General features: G+C 42.1%; 1 long non-coding RNA gene across 1 annotated transcript; it reads left to right on the forward strand.

Moving 5' to 3' along the window:
* The first annotated feature begins 7,054 nt into the window (after nt 1-7,054).
* LOC142587098 (uncharacterized) lies at nt 7,055-12,608 on the forward strand. Its single transcript, XR_012829357.1, has 2 exons — nt 7,055-7,152; nt 12,492-12,608. It is a non-coding gene; the product is annotated as an uncharacterized LOC142587098 (long non-coding RNA).
* The last annotated feature ends 4,316 nt before the right edge of the window (nt 12,609-16,924 follow it).

The raw sequence follows: 16,924 nt of genomic DNA on the forward strand, positions 1-16,924 counted from the left end.
GTACACAATATAAAGAGCAAACAGTTATACAGGACATACGGCGCTTCGTTACTAATAATACAACGAAGAGTCAAGTTTGCGCAAACTCTAAAATTTATAGCTCGAAAAAAATGGAAGAAAGGCATACAAGAAGCGACGCAGACGCGTTTTTTTTTTCAGAGTAAGAAATGCATGTTTATGTCGTGACGGAATTTTTCTTTGTTGGCATATGTCCCCTTATGTTTTCGATTTGAGAAAGTGCATCATTTACACTCCCAAGTTCTCTCTATATGCTCTAAAAAAACATGTTTTACTTCTGTAGAACGAGCGTACGACAGCACCAAAAATATGAGTAGCAAGCGCTCAAAATCCTTAATTTCGTGTAGGTATAGTTTGTTATGGAGGTTGGCTTCTCTCAAGATTGGGTGGCACCTCCATGGGCTTGGCTTCGGAATATAGAAAAAAAAATAAAAACAAGCTTTAACTACTTTGTTCCTAATTTATTTACTGCGACAGCTGGATTATCCCACTGTCATGCTCAACATCCTATTTTTCTTGCATATATTTCTTTCTGAAATAACAGAGCTCATCTGCCACCAGAACTGCGCAAGGAAGCCAGCGGTTTTACGACAATCGGGTGGGAGGGGCAGTTCAGCAATATAGCAGTCTAATAACTACATTAAGGAATATTAAAGAATAAATGCCACCTAACACTGATATCATGAGTGCAAACTTTAGATACACTAGAAAAGACAAATGTGGTCCACATCAACAATGGTTGGCTTGATCTCTTTGCAGTGTACGTAACTTCCTTTCTTTGCCTAAAAGTAGTTATGTGGTAGTGCTCGAAGTACGTCCATGGATAGACTCAGAATCCCGAATTTTAAGGAGAGTAATTGGCCAAAGGCTTATGTTTTGCTTCTAGGTTAAAATTTTTACTTATTGAACAAATATTTTTATATGACTTCCTAGATTACGTTTATATTCGTTTCACTTGTGTTTTTCATGGCGTGGCGGCCTTTTAGCCAGCGTGATTAGTATAGAACTTTGAAAACAGCAATTCGGAAGAATTCGGTAGAATAACGTCAAAGTCCAACGTGTCGACATCATGGCGTTTGTGATGAAGTTAACATGCACAGCTATCATCCGCTGTGCTTAATATACAGCTGGTGTCTGTATAGTCATTGTTCAACCCTCCTCAAAAAGCCGTCTGTTGTTTCTTGAAAGGCTTCTTGCTTTTCAGCCTTCATGAGTTGTTTTGAACGCTTCTTCTGGGAATTACTCATCACAAGAGCCAGAACTTGTACAACTGATGTCATGAGCGAAATGACGCAGGGCCACCTACGGCACTATAATAGCATGTTCTCGGTACATTTGTTGTGCTGCCACGTCGGGCCCTTTTTGGTTATGTAACCTGTCCCGTGGCGCTTACTTCTTGGCGCTATCCCTTCGACATCTTTGCTGGCAGTGACACCATCAATAATAAAGCAAACATTTTTTTTTACTTCTTTCAACTTTCCTGCTGGTACTCATGCTGCTGACTGCTGCCATGCCGATTAGCTCTCGCCGAATACATGGGTGGTATTAGTCTCGTCATTAGTCGTCCCTCTTGGCTCTTGGCCGAAGTTGTTGACGATTGGCCGATTCCGAACATATTGTACACATTAGCGCCTTTCCAGCCCAGTCGTTTCCTTTGTCCCATGATGCGATCGGCATCACTCAAGCATCGGAATCACATTATTGTCACGCCATCCTTGTCTCACCATTGTCGTCATACAATGGTCAGCGCAGCGCTGTAGTCATACAATCGCATTCGCACCATTCTTGACACTTTAGCTTCGAAATCCTGTGGTTGTCACACCAACATCGTCATACAACCATCGTCACACCAACGCCACCATCGTCCCCAATCTTGTGTCGTCACCCATGGTCGTCCCATAGTCGTCGTTCGACTTCATTGTGCCTCTCACGGGGTCATATCGATGTCATCATGCAGTCGTCGCCCGCCAGCGACGTCATCCTGTGGCCGGTGCGATGTCGTCATTTTATCATCGTCGTGACTCCTTCGTCGTCATTGCGTAGCCTTCAAACTATCTTCGTCGTACCATAGTCCCAGTCCAGTGTCATCATCTCATTGTCGTCACACTGCCGTAGTCACATTATTGTAGTGAATCCAGTTTTGTCTTACCATGGTCATCATGCAATTATCATCATGTTGGTGGGGTGGTTTGAACGCGGTCATCCTGTCAAGGCTATGTTGGTGCTATTGTATCAATCGTCGTGATACCATTCGTGGTCATCCAGGGTCGTCACGTCGCCATCCAGAGTCATCTCATGGTCGTCACGCTATCATCGTCACACCACTGTCGTGAGTCCAGCATTGTCATACCATGGTCGTCGTGCAATCGTCATCATGCCGGTGTGATCGTTTGCTTATGGTAATTTTCTCATAGCGATATCGTCGTCAAAGGTTGCAGTAACTATACGTGAATATTTCAGAAAATATCTGCAATTATTCCACAGATGATTTGATTCTCCACAAAAAGAGTAGAGAATTGCCCATCAAGAAAGGGGTCAGGCAAGAAGACACAACCTCTTCAATGCTATTCAGTGCATTCTGAGAGAAATATTCGATCTATTAGATACGGAAGGCATAGGAGTGAGTATCAATGGAAAATATCTCAACAACTTTAGCTTTGCAGATGGCATTCTCATGCTAAACAACACTGGGGACGAACTGCCACAAATGATTCAGGATCATAATCGCGAAAGTGTTACAGTAGGGTTAAAGAATAATATGCAGAGCACGAAGGCGATAGTCAATAGTCCTGGCAAGGAAACATGAATTGATGAACGCCAGTCAGGCTCTAGTGTCTGTTCAGGAGTATAAATATCTAAGTCTATTACTCACAGTTGACAGTGACCATGAGATGAAAATTACAGCAGGATAAAAAGGGGTTGGAGGGCATACGACAGGCCCTGCGAAATGCAGACTGGGAGCTTACCACTGTCATTGAAAAGAAAAATGTAGAATCACTACATTCTAGCTTTGCTAAAGTAAAGGGGCGACACTTGGATCATAACTAAGAAGCTCGAGAACTATTTCAGAAACGCGGAAAGAGTGATCGAACGATACATGTTAGGCGTAACCTTAAGAGACATGAAGAGAGTGGTGTGTGTCAGAGAGCAAACGGGGATAGCCGATATTCTAGTTGACAGTAACAAAAATAAATGAAGCTACATAGGCCATGTAGTGTGTAGCGCATATAAATGGTGTTCTATTAGAGTTACAGAATGGGTGCCTATAAAAGGGAAGCATAGTCGACGACGGCAGAAAATTAGTTGGGGTAATAAAATTAGCAAATTTACAGGCGCAAGTGGAGACCAGCTAGTGCAAGAGAGGTAACTGGAGATTGCTGGGAGAGTGCTTCATCTGGCAGTGTATATAAAGACAGGGTGATGATAACGATGATGATGATAATGATGATGGCGAAGATTATTCTGATGTTGATGATAGCGTTCGTGTCATTCATTTGCCATCATTTCAACGTCGTCATCATACCGTCATCTCCATGTCGTGGTTACTCTATTGTCATTCTTTAGAGCATCATGCTTTTGATGTGCATCATCGAGCGCAACAACCTTGTGGATAGTGAGGCGCTTCCCAGTGGAAATATTCGACAGGGTCGTTTGGTGTCCACTTTCAAATGACAAATGATCAACAACGCCGTTCTTCACAAACACCAATGAAGGCTTTGCTTAAGCCCATTACAACAACGCGTGAAATCCGGGTATTTTTATGATATTCTTTAACCCTACAATTCTCGCTGTTACCCCCATCTGTATATGTTGAAAATTGCATGCTCCTCATGACAATCTTCATGCATGTCTCGTTTGAGCCGGGGACGATGTTTTCACAAGTTTGACAGCCAACAAATTGCACGTAAACAGACCGAAATTTAGCAAAGAAAGACTTCTATGTGGCAGCACGTAATGTCATTCTCGAAAATAATGGCTCTCCAGCCACTGCTCTCTGAGTTTGGGTGGAGCACAACACGTTTCTTTCATTGTGCAGCGCTATGGTTACGCAATTTCGCAGTGCTTTGCATGCCACGCTCCAAATCACACTATTGTAATAACGGTGGATTCAAACTCTAGTACTGGTAACTATACGTAAGTTCGCCACGACGAGTTTATCTGACGACGGAAAAGGTTGTTTTGAGCCTAACAGCATGTACAGCTGGACGGGACCGACTAAACCGACAGTCCAGCCCCATTGTAATGCTGGAGTAAAATCAGAGTACGTATTCTTTGTCTCTACGTCGCTCCTCGTTTCCTTCACTGTTATATTGTGGTGGTTGTTTTTTGACCCGGAAGAATCAGATGTAGATTAACTCTACTAGAAGAAATTTGCTGTACTTCGAAGCTCATGGTTTGCTTGATCACGTCTGACTGAAGGTAATATCTCACATGGACGCACCGAATGAAAAGAAATGAGCATCTTAGGAGAGTTCATGTCAGGCGTTTTCTTGAGCAGGGCTTGGCAGGTCTAGCATGGGCTACAAGTTGAGGAACATCTTTAAAGGCACGTGGGAAACCTGAGTGCTGTCGAGCTTTTTATCGGTGTAATACCCGATTTGTCTGAACTGGCCCTGGCTCTTGTTTGCAGAACCAGTGCTTTAGAAAGTCTTGGCCGCTTGCGAAATATAAATGTGAGGCATAGTGCAATTTATCATACTGCGTGGGCCATGTGTAAACGTCAACAGCATATTTTTCGAAAGAGTGGGACGCTGGGCTAGCCTTATCATATTAGGAAGTATGAGAACAGTGTTAGACACGAATATAGAGAAAATACACAGCACGTGTGCTACTAAAGGCCAACACGGTCTGTCAACTGCCGGCCACAGCGGTGTTTCCTTCGTGTTGGCGCCTCTGTCACATTTTACCGGCGCGTAGCTCCCCGCCGACCATCGGCAGATTGTAGGCGTCGGTACAGTCTGACAGAGGCGCCGATATGAAGAAAAAAATCCTGTGGCCGGCAGTCGGCCCACCGAAATCGATGTCTTGTTGGCCTAGTTTGAATGATCCTGAACCGACTCAGTTTATTTTGTCGCAAACAAATAACTTTGACGGCAACAAGTTCTTTGTCTTATGACGTGGATGTATGAAACGCTGGATAAGAGAATAGGTGAGGAAAATGCGCGAAACATAGGGGCTTTTTGGTGACGGCTACTTCGTTCATCTTCAGAAGTACGCTACCATGATCCTCAATGAAATATGAATTATCATGAGAAATGCTAGTTTGGACTATGAACGGCGCTGCTTAACCAGATTTTGTTCGACCCACATGATATATTTTAAAATAACCACCAGTTGGCTTAGTATTACTTCAAAATATGTCCCGTATCCCTCACAATTAGTCTTTACGAGTTGCGCTTACAAACCGATTTTACCCTTTGCTGACTTTCGGTGGATGTGGTCCTTTCTTTAAATGGTTTCCGTCCGTAGCAACTTCTACAAAGGAAACCCCATACGCGTTCCTCAAAAGAAAAGACTAAGAATTGAAGAAAAATTTTCTTTGTAGCAATTGCTACGAACGGGTGGATGCCTTATTTTCCCTTTATTAATTACATCAACATATGTGCAATATACATCAAATCATGCATATCTTTCAGCACAAAAAAACTATACCAGAAGCTTATGTTAGCGCACATCCACAGCATATTCAAATTAACCGGCGTAGTTCAGCGGAGGAATAACGTATGGAAGTTAATTCTACAATTCAGTCAGATCCGGAAATATTCAGTAGCGAAGTGCAATACTATGAGGTCTGTGTGGTTGGGTAAAGTAATCGTGATTGCTGTTCTGATTTTGTTTGCCTGGATAATACTGATAACATTAATAATACAATATTGATCATGATAATGTAGTACTTATAATGATAATATTTGCCATGCTGATTAATATTTAGGATAATAGTCTATTTTAATTTGATCCTGCATACCGTGTAAAAGCCACGTATAAAATTCCGCTTTTTAATGAAATACAGCCTGCTTTAACCACGACTCGAATAGATTCTGAATCAATCCATGGGCACCTTTTTCATTTGTAGCTACTCCAAGCTCACCAATGTCTCACTAATGAAACGGTAACCGTTACCGAATATTTCATTTTACGTTCTTTCCCTGACTTGATCGGTTTTTTGTAGCGTGTGAAAACAAATAAATAAAAAGTTTAGCGGTAAAGGAACGCAGGCATTGTGAGACACGTTGTAGTGGTTGGATTTGGAATAATTTAGTACCGATGAATTGAATACGCCCAGTGTTTTGAATGTCGACAGTTGCGGCATGGCGGACCCGCCATTGTTGCTTAGTGGTTATTGTGTTGGGCTCCTAAGCACGATGTTGCGGGATCCGATTCCGGCCACGGCGTCCGCATTCAGATGGGGAGAAAAGTGAAAATTCCCGTGTACTTAGAGTTTAGTGCACGTTAGAGAACTGCAGGTGGTTCAGATGGCTCATAATCTGATCATCATTTTGGCACGTAAAACCCCATAATTCGTTTCTTTTATTTTTGACTGCATGGCGGCCCCGTACCCTTAGGGACTGTTATCTGTAATGGCTGAATGGGCCTCATAAAAATAAAGCGAACTTAATGAAAAAGATATAACACCTGTGTGCCGTAATTCAACTGCTGCAGCTTTTGATAAGTGATAAATTGTCTTCGACCTAGATGTAGAAATCCGAAACAAACCTTTAATGAACAACGCGCTATTAGCCCAAACAAAACTTCTTCATCTGGCTTGAAATGATACATTAGATTGACATGTACGCTATAATCAGTTTACTATGCCTACTCTACCACAACATTGCAATCATTGTTGTGCAGCACAGAGCGTTCTGTATAATGACATGGTGATTTTCGGAATCATGGCACAGATAGGTGATGTGTTCTTTCTTGTGCGCAACGACATCTCTATATCTCGAGTAATTGTAATTGTAAATGTAACAATACTTCTGGTAAGCTCAAAAGAACTCTCTAACTGTGTAAATATTAACATTTTTCTTGCAGTTCCAAAGAGCGCAAGTTGCGAGTCTGCATGGAAAAACAGCTGTCCTGAACCCTACGTGCTGAGGTGTTCATCCGAGAGGGACGGCTGCGATTGCAGCTGTGGTAAGGAATGCCATTCACTACTAGGACCCAGTACTGCATGTTCTAAACAAGTGCTTGGACTTTACTTGAATTACCATGATCTTGAAATTGTATATTATACAACATACATTTAAATTCTAATATTTCTTGGGCTAACTTTGCACCTCGAAATGTGAAAAAAATGAGAATACGTCATCATGGTTAGCATTGCTAGAAAAGAACAAAGCTTATGACAATACATTGTCCTGCATTACTATGGCATATTCTCAAGAAAGACTGCCTGTAAAAGTTTGATATGTTCACTCTAGTCATATCTAAAGGCGTTTTGCTGTGTTTTCTGTCTGTTCATTATTTGAGCTAAGTTCGTAGCAGTCAGTACAATTGTTCATATTGTCCACAGTATTAAAAATTATTATAGGTTTCATTTACGTGCGTATTTCAATACGTGTGTATTTGAAACCATCGGGTCTTCTTGTGTACTTTTTCTGCAGTGTGTATCACTGCTTGCGCAACTTAGCGTATACATAAACAGCGTCTCCAGATGTCATTTGTAAATAGGAAGCAATGTGCAAGGCCATAAAAGTAGGATCAACTTTTCTAATAATTCGCACAAGAACAACGTTTCATCTAAAACTTGTCATTATAAGCAACAATAGTACTTAATAATATTGGATTCTTACGTGCCTATACGTTCCAAGGGGGTATGTGACACGCGCCACATGTAAGATGTAGTATGCTACAGGCCTGCACGTTAACTCCAGAGTCCAGGTATATGTAGCGGCCGGATAAACCTCTAAACCTCTAAAACGGAATAACCTCTAAACAAAATAACTATCTAATAAAAACGGTGCTTTTGCGCCTGGGCACGTTGCTCCACAACATGACAAATCAACATAATATATATGTTTGTGTCCTAGAAATTGTGAATACCCTTCGAACTTGTTGCTTGGAAGTTTGTTCATGCTTCTTGTGATCGAAAGAACGCAGAATGATATGGAGAATGGACGGGACAGAAAAGTGGCATCCTCACTGTCTGATCGTTATTTGAAATCGCTTCGCAAACCATAATAAGGGCTGTACAGCACTGGCATTGCGATTCTACAGATATACTCTTGAAGACCAGAGGTCTGTTAGAACAGCACCAATAAGTATAAAATCTTTATTGTATATATACCACTGGGAGACGTCCAATATAGTGCGTACCAGTTTGGCTAGCTGAATAGACGACAACTTTCTGTAAAACCTTCCAGTGTTTGGTGCAAAGGAGATAAGTACCATATCTCGCCCAAATGGAACGCATATATAACACTCAATGTCCAGCGGCAAAGGAGTGTCAATAACGCACGTTTGTTTGGCGTATAAAACGCTGCACCACAGCTTGAAGTTCTTAGATATAATGTCGCGTAAAGCATTCTGCATCTGAATGAAATAGCGAATTATAGCAAAGATCTTCTTTAATTCTTGTATATTTCGACTCCCATTCTCATTGAAACTGTACTTGACAATAAATGATTTTACCAAAATATCAGGGACTACTGAGCAATAAAGCAGCATCAACTCGTTCTGCCAAATCAAATAATTCATCCCGAATGCGAACCTCTACTTGTTGACGGATGGCTGTCTGTAAAGCCAACACAACTCCTAATAGAGCAATTCATGATATTTAGCTTATTCCTTAGTTCTTTCTTTTTCACATTTGTTATTTGTCTATTTTTGCACCACTGTATATGCGTCAACTTATAGCTGCACATTCTTAGCTAATCCACTAGAATGTGTACACTTATGCTCCTCTGTCGCAAGCGGTTAAGAATCCTCAAATGCTTTTAGATATTACGTCCGCATAAAATAGTCCAACCATTCTTCCCATGAGGACCATTATATGGTATCGGCTCCGTTCTTCTTAGACAGAGAAAAATCAGTAGCAGGTGATGAGATCTCGCACTTGTTAGCTGCCACAGTTGTTTTACAGCGAAGCTGTTAACACGACTAGAAGCGATTAAAAACCATGAGGCCCACTTTTCAAGGCTTTGTCACTCACAAATCACATATATTAAGGAACTATGAACAATATTAGGCGGCAATACTCTGCAAAATTTAGAAGCCTACGTGTCAATTAAGCTTAGTGTAAATATTATTAAACCTGCGGTCTGGACCTGTTTAGGTGCGTTTCGTATATCTTAAAAAGGTTTATCACTGCCAGAGCCAAAAACGCTAGAAATTTATTATTTACAGGAAATGGTGGCCACTCTACGAGTCACGTGTACCGAACCTGTCACCTTTCCATGTTAATAATGTGCTTTCAACATAATTACTGAATAGTGGTCATCTTAATTTAAGCTCTTTACGATCAAAGTAGCCACTTTTCTCCGTTCTCGATTAAACATACCAGAGACGTTATATATATTTAAGTGTAGTACAGAGCATGTTGTCAGTGATTGGGAATTTTAGCTTTTCAGGGTAAATTACAGCCTCTGTTGACCAGTCTTTATTCCAAGTTTCCACAGTCGTGCGCTGTAATTAACCACAATGCTTTCCAGAGATTACTGTACAACTGACATAAAATTCTGTGATAGTAGGGTAGCTGATATGTTCGTTCTAAACTGAAACTCTACCGTTCCTATCCTAAATATAAGCGCTGCCAATTTTTAATGAACGCTCGTTTTGTGTTTCTAATTTTTTGCGTCACAATGTGTTTGTATTTCTATTCTCCAGTCTCGTCAGTGAACTAAACAAGGCACCTTGTCTGTAACTGATATGTACAAGGGGCAGGTTAAGGATAAAATGTAGGCAAAGTTCAAACTTTGTCACGTATTGTGGTCTTTCCGCTAAATTACGTTTAGGTATGTGCTTTAGGTTTATGTCTTAGAAGCGGTGCGAGATTTAGCACACCGCTCTGGCGCAAGTACGAAAGCCGCCAAGTTCGCGATTAATGAACAAGAAGGGAATATTACGGCGAACTTGTGTTAGAAGTTTAATGCGTCATAAATATTACAGCATCACGCGTCCTACGAGATTTGTAGTATCGTTCTACTACACAACGTGACAAGGTACTTTCTTTATGTTTGATCTTTACAAGAAATTACGCTCAAGACACTCCCGAAGCGTTAAGAGTATGTTTTGCAAGAAGCGAATAATTTGGCATAACTTGGCATAACTTCAAATATCACTGAAATCAAATTCAACAAACATGAGGGCTACACTATTGCAAATTGGTGTGCGAAATGAAACTTATGTTCATAAATTCAACCTTTTGAAAAAAAAAAGCTTATACCAAGTGCTCGAAAGCGTTATATTAACATTGTACGCTACGTTGTCTTAGTATCCTAAAGCAACCCTTTCTTATACATGCTTATATTCGGCAAAAATGAGGAACACTTCTAAGGTGCATGTGTAAACAATAGTCAAAGTGTTTGGGATATTCACGGATATTCACGGCCTGTGCAACGAATTTAAAGGCTCCAGAGTATATGTGTAGGACGAAAATTCATATATGCTCTGTAGCGCCAATTAAATACGAATGGAAAAGCTTTACTACCGATTAAATGTTAAGGACGCAGCTGTAAACCAACTGATAACGCTGCCGAAATGAAACGCACCATAACTGTTGAGACCATTAGGGCAAAAGTCCGTGCGTGATTAAAAGTTTGTGCTCAATATATACAATTCTTGTAACAAAAAAAATACCTAAGCAATTTTGAAAAGCATCACGCTTGCCGTCACCAGCTGCGCTTTTCGATTCCATGACTTAACTCTGCCCTATACCTAATCTATAAATAATGGAGATGCAGCGCAAGTAGGGAGATGTGTCTAGAAATTCTACCTTTTTCAGGCCTAAGTAAGAATGCCAGAAAATAAATATCCTGATTTGGTTTTTCGCATTCCTATTCGTAATACCATGTTTGCCCGGTGACGTTGGTCAAATGAGCGAGGCAGCTTCTTTATTATTGGCCGAAATACAAGCCATGTATACAGTGGTGCGTAGGCGAAGTTCAAAGTGGGCGGGTTACTCGTGGTCTTTGCAAGGAGTTGCGAATGTTAATGATCTGGAGCATTGTGGGCTGCTTACGAGCTTGCCGACATTCGACAGCTTCTCTAGCTGAATTACATTACATAATTACATAGAGCTCGAACTTGAAAGACGGGCAAGGATAAGAGTCGAAACACGAGCGTAATCCGTGTTTGTAGTTAGCGCTGTAAGTAATAACGCAGATGTACTGATTTGCCTACGTAGCTATCGTACTGTAGAAGTACACTAGGTGCTCTTACAAAATTTTCGAAAAATGGGGGAAATTTTGAGGTCATTCTGTGTGTGAAGACAAATGTATGAGGTGTGAACAATAACTTTGCAAAAAAATTCTGCTTAAGTGCCTAAATTGTCATTAGGGTTGCATAAGTTGTGCTTAGCAATGCCCCTAGTAAACTTTACGTTTGGTGGAACGTTTAGTGGAAATAAAGGTCATGTGAAGGGCAGTGTGTGAGAAATATTCAAAATTCTTGGCTTGATTAGAAATGCTGCAAATGGATTCTACGTCCTCTTTTCTTTTGATGCGTGATATGGAGTTCAGAATAGGTTTGCCTGGTGTCCACCTATAAAAAAAGAAAGGCGTGTTATTTATGTTTTTTTAAGGGAATGGCAGGTTACTATTGCGCAGAAGAAGTCAAAAGTAAGTGAACAAATACAGCTTTAGCAGTAACTACGTAAGGAAGTTACACTTAGCGGGCAGTGTGTGTTGCATGAACAATGCAGAATTGATCATGCTGTCCTGAAAATTTGATGAAATCTACCGAAAATTCGATGGAAGAATCTAGCTAATGTTGTCTCGCCTGAATATGTTTGCGGATAAAGTACTGCTCTTTTAAAGATGACCTAACCTGTTTAAAAGGTTTCATCTGCTTGCATTGTTTCAGACGTTTCGGTCATATAGAGGCATAATTTTAATATCCATAATTTTTGGGTACGGGCAAGTGAAATTCTAATTGGAAGTGCTCGACAGAAACAGCTTCGCTAAAAATTAGTGTGATTCTGCATGGTCGCACAAGCGAGCTGCGATTTTTTATATCGCTCATTACGCCAATAGTCGCACAATACTGAAAACCAAGGTAGATCAGATTATGCCCGTTTATAAAGCAGGCTTATATCATAACAAGCGCAATCTTATGGTAAACACCTGATGGAGGCCGATATATTCCAAGTTCTTCCTTGGAAACGCTTTTTTTATGAAATATCACCATGAAGCGTCATTCATTATTTTAATACGTTTCACGGCGCCGAGACCAGACATCAATACATCAAAGTTATTATTGGAGTGTTTTGTCGACGAGTATATAACTTTGAAGTCATTTTTCTTTCTTTTTTTCAGATTTAACGCCTATGGCTCGCTGATGCTCTTTTCTTGTTCTACTGAAAAGAATTGCGTGACAGTATACTGGCACACAGACTTTTGACACAGACAAAATAAATGCTGCCTGCATCAGCCTTCTAAAAAATTATTCCTTAGCCAAAGGCATTCAGCTAGATGCACTCTCTTGATGAATGTCCAGATCATTGTGGTTACAATTGAAGCAGTGTAGCGACACGCGGTATAACCGAAAGACGGTTCATTCAGAATATGTAATTTTCAGATTTCTTTTGCTTCTGCTGTATCCAATGTGCACTGTCTCCGCAAACCACCTACTTCGCTTTCACACTCCCTCTGCAAGGATGACATCACAACTGCATGACCACAACGCTATGGCTAGTATCCAATGAACAAAAAGCATGGAGGTCGATAAATCGACCAAGGTGGCATGACAACCACCGAACACGAAATTGATAACACTCAAGTGGGGACAGTTATGCCATTTGTTCATGCCATCCTTGCCTCACCATGCGATGATGGCGAGGCAACGACGGCATGAACAAATGGGACGACGACAATTGCAAGACGTCGATGAGGTTACGATGAATATACGACGACGATACTGTGATGACAGTGGCCTACTGTGATGACAGTGACATACTGTAATGACAGTGGCCATAGGTCAACAACTGGGTGACGAACGTAGAATGACCACGATTGAATGGAAACGACGACGCAATGACAAAGACAGCATGACAACTACGACATATGACGATACCGTGCTTACAATACACTAATTTTGATAAAATGGCGTATGCGGTATGCCGAAGCGGCGTGACGACAATGAGATAATGATACTGAAATGGTGACAATAGTGAAATGACAATAGCATGAGAATAACGATATGAAAAAAAAAGAGATCGTATAAGGTCAGCACCGGACGGAGCTTGCCAACCACGCTGAGCGGACAGTTCTGTTCGTTCTCATGAAAACGACGCAAAAAATATTCGCCGCTAGGACTATCTATAGTGCATGCTGCCGAAAATTGGTACTGTTGTCAAGCCTCTCCTCGAGCTGATACACACTGAGAATGCTGCGTGTGCCGCGCAGGCCCGCGACTATTTTTCTGGTACTTCTTTTTTCAACTTCCTCTTCTTAGTGTAAACCTTGCTTTCTGGGTTCATATTTTCATTGTTCCCTTTCACGCTCTTTTATAAATTGCTTCGTTATTCAAGCAATTGACAAAATTATGGAGTACATCTAAACTCTATAGAGTTTAATTTGTAATGAAAAGGCAATCGATTCAGTAAATATACTAGCAGTCACGGAGACATTGCGTAATCAAGGACTATAGGACGCATGCTTCAATACTGTGAGCATGATATTCACCCTTCATCTACTTCAAATCTGTATATTCACATTGCGGCCAGTGTTATTCTCATGAAGCACGGCTCTGCTGGATAAAGTGTCCAGCTAACAGATCTCTTGCAATATCTTGGGAAATATATACTGAGGTTCCAGAGGTACTTTGCTTATTCATAAGGCAAGTAGAAAATTATATATTGAACAAAGTGCCAAGCAAGAAGGCACAATCCCTCTAATGCTGTTCACAGCACTGTTAGAAGTATAATTCAAGCTATTAGACTGGGAAATCTGAGGAGGGAGTAGCAGCGGCAAATACCGCGACAGGTTTCGGTTTGCAGATGACATTGTCCTATTGTGGAACACTGGGCATGATCTGCAACAAATGATTGTGAACTTTAACTCTGAAAGTGTAAGAGTACGCTTGAAGAATAATATAAAGAAGACAAAGGTAATGTTCAAAAGCCTGGAAAATCAAGAATGCATGATCGCAATTTAGCATTTAATGTTGCTGCAGATGTTCCTTCGTCTAGATCAATTATACACAGGGTACACTGGCAATGAGAACAAAATTTACAGAATAATAAAAATGTGCTAAAGTGCATATGGCAGACATAAATAAATCCTAACTGGGAGGTTACCGCTGTCGTTGAAAAGAATAGTGTGCAATCATCGAATTATGTCAGTGGTAACATACGGGACAAAAACTTGCCGTTAAACAAAGAAGGTAGAGAACAAGGACCGCCCCAAGAGCGATCGAACCGGAAAGTCGCAGTTTCGCCCGAAAGACGAAGCATCGATTGTGATAGCAAATTATTTGACAGCTATACGAAGTAAGGACATTGGTTTTATCGGCATTGTGAACTTGAAAGCATTCGCTTACAAAATTAGCTGGCATGATATCACACTCGCAGAAGCAAACATGAACACACCTCCCTCGATGACCGCGGACACTGGCTATCAAAACGATGGAGTGAGGAAGCACAGCAGCAGGAGCGAGCGAATTGACCGTCATGCTGCCTCTCGCTTCAGCGCGAAGCGGCCAAAATACAGCGCACACGAAGGTGTGAGTACTCGTACTTTGTCCTATCGCAGATGGCTTTCAAGATAGGGCCCGTGCGGTCGCTCCTTGCGCAGCGGCCAACGGGAGCAGAATGCCCCCTTCCCTCTCCTCTTGCTGGTGCATTGTGCGCGAAGGAAGACTGCATGCTTCCTCCCTGCCTTCTTACTTGCGTCGGCTCACCCCCGCAATCTTTCTTTGGCACATACAGCATACATTGCACGGCCACTATTTTATCACCACTGCACTTAGGACGGGACATAACGGCAACGGCGCCTGACTAGTCCATATAGTTTCTTCAGCACTAAACAGTCGATGACTGTAGAAAACTAAGTGAGGTACTGAAATGAGCCTATTGGCACGCAAGAGGAAGAAATAAATAGGGCAATACAAAGCAATTGCAGGTGCCCGGGAGATGCCTTCGTCCAGCAGTAGACATAAAAATAGACTGACACTGATGATAGCAGTGATGACGGTGATAGCTTAACTTTTTGTGTTTATGTTGCTAATATATATTTTTGAGTTGCTTCGTTGTTGTCTCCAGCTGCTTGACGTCAATCAGTTTCTCGTAATCCCAGGTTATTCTAAGAAAAGCCTCAAATTTCTACAGCGGACATTTAGATTTCATTACAGCGGAAGGAGGTAGGGAAATTGCTCAAGAAGTTTTATCTAGAGTAACTTCGCGAATGCGATGTTGACCGCCTGAAGGGGCACTCGCGAGGCTAGAGCATGCACAGAAAGGTGTGTCGCAGCATCAACGAGGTGTTTGTGGCGCATGTCAACTAAGAGATTGTAGTGGCGCAGGAAATCCGCATCAAAGATAGCGTACGTAACATCAGCAATTATAGATATTCATCGGAATGGTCCGCGGAGGCCGATGTTGAGGAATAGTGATTGTTCCCCATAGGTGCTAATAGGGGTAATATTGGCAACGTGTCTTGATTGCGCTTGCCTGTGCTTGCAAATCACAGCCATGGATGGGATGACACTGACTTCCGCACCACTCACCTCTTCTATTGGTGCAGCGGGGAGTTTCCTTGACAACTACAGAGTGCCGTACGCTTTCGGGTTGTGTTACCGAAGGTACGATGATACCAGCAACCGCCTTGCGGTGATGAGAACGGCGAGTGGCTACGCGCGAGAGAGAGTGACTGCGCGACGAATAGCGCTGACATCCAGGAGATATGGCAGCAAGCCGGTCTAACTGTTTGCAGATCTCCTGGCAGAATTCATTCCTTAGGCTATGCAGGGAGGGTGAGGGTGGCACAGTAGGTACCCCAGAAACGACTATAGATTAGTCCAAGCCACTTGATGAGTCCACAACAGAGTTCGCAAGTACGGCTAGCTGGGACACGAGGAAATTGTTAGCGGTCACCACAACCATGCGGACAGTCGCGGGCAAACCTTGTGGGATCAATTCTCCAACCAAATCTTGATCGAAGGTGGTTGCCTTGTCTCCAATGAGCTTTTGAAAATGACGCAGTAGTTGCGAAGGTTTGCCACACCCGAGCTCTTCAATTTGCAGAAGATGCGGCAATCGTGGTTGTTCCGACCGACAAGGTTGTGCGCTTCACGAGTTCACTCGTAAGCATGTCAAAGGTCTGTCGCCGGGGGTTGAAGGTGCAGGTGGCGCAGCTTAGTGGCAACCTCGAGTGGCAGCAAGGACACAAAATGGTTTAATTTTTGAGTCTGTGACCTGACACACGCTATGGGGAACTGGCTGTTTAATTGAGCGATCCAGAGTTGGGTGTCCGCAGGGAAGTCCTGGGGTAACCTCAGCGAAACCGCGGCCACGTCGCACTGTGGTGCAGGGGTTGCTTGGTTGCTGTCATCCATGAATGTCGTTCCACGCTCATCATTGGAATTGTTGCGGTTGTTGTCAGCAATGTGGGCTCTTCGTCATCACTAATGTTGTGGCATGCAGAATCAGTGATGGGGACGAGCCACAATAAACAGGAGTATATCTTTACTTAACAGAGGGCCCTAACTGACGCTCATTGGTCTCAGCAGTTCAATCTCCCAGTGACCTCGC

The sequence above is a fragment of the Dermacentor variabilis genome, chromosome 7 (genome assembly GCF_050947875.1).
Source record: "Dermacentor variabilis isolate Ectoservices chromosome 7, ASM5094787v1, whole genome shotgun sequence".
NCBI lineage: Eukaryota > Metazoa > Arthropoda > Arachnida > Ixodida > Ixodidae > Dermacentor > Dermacentor variabilis.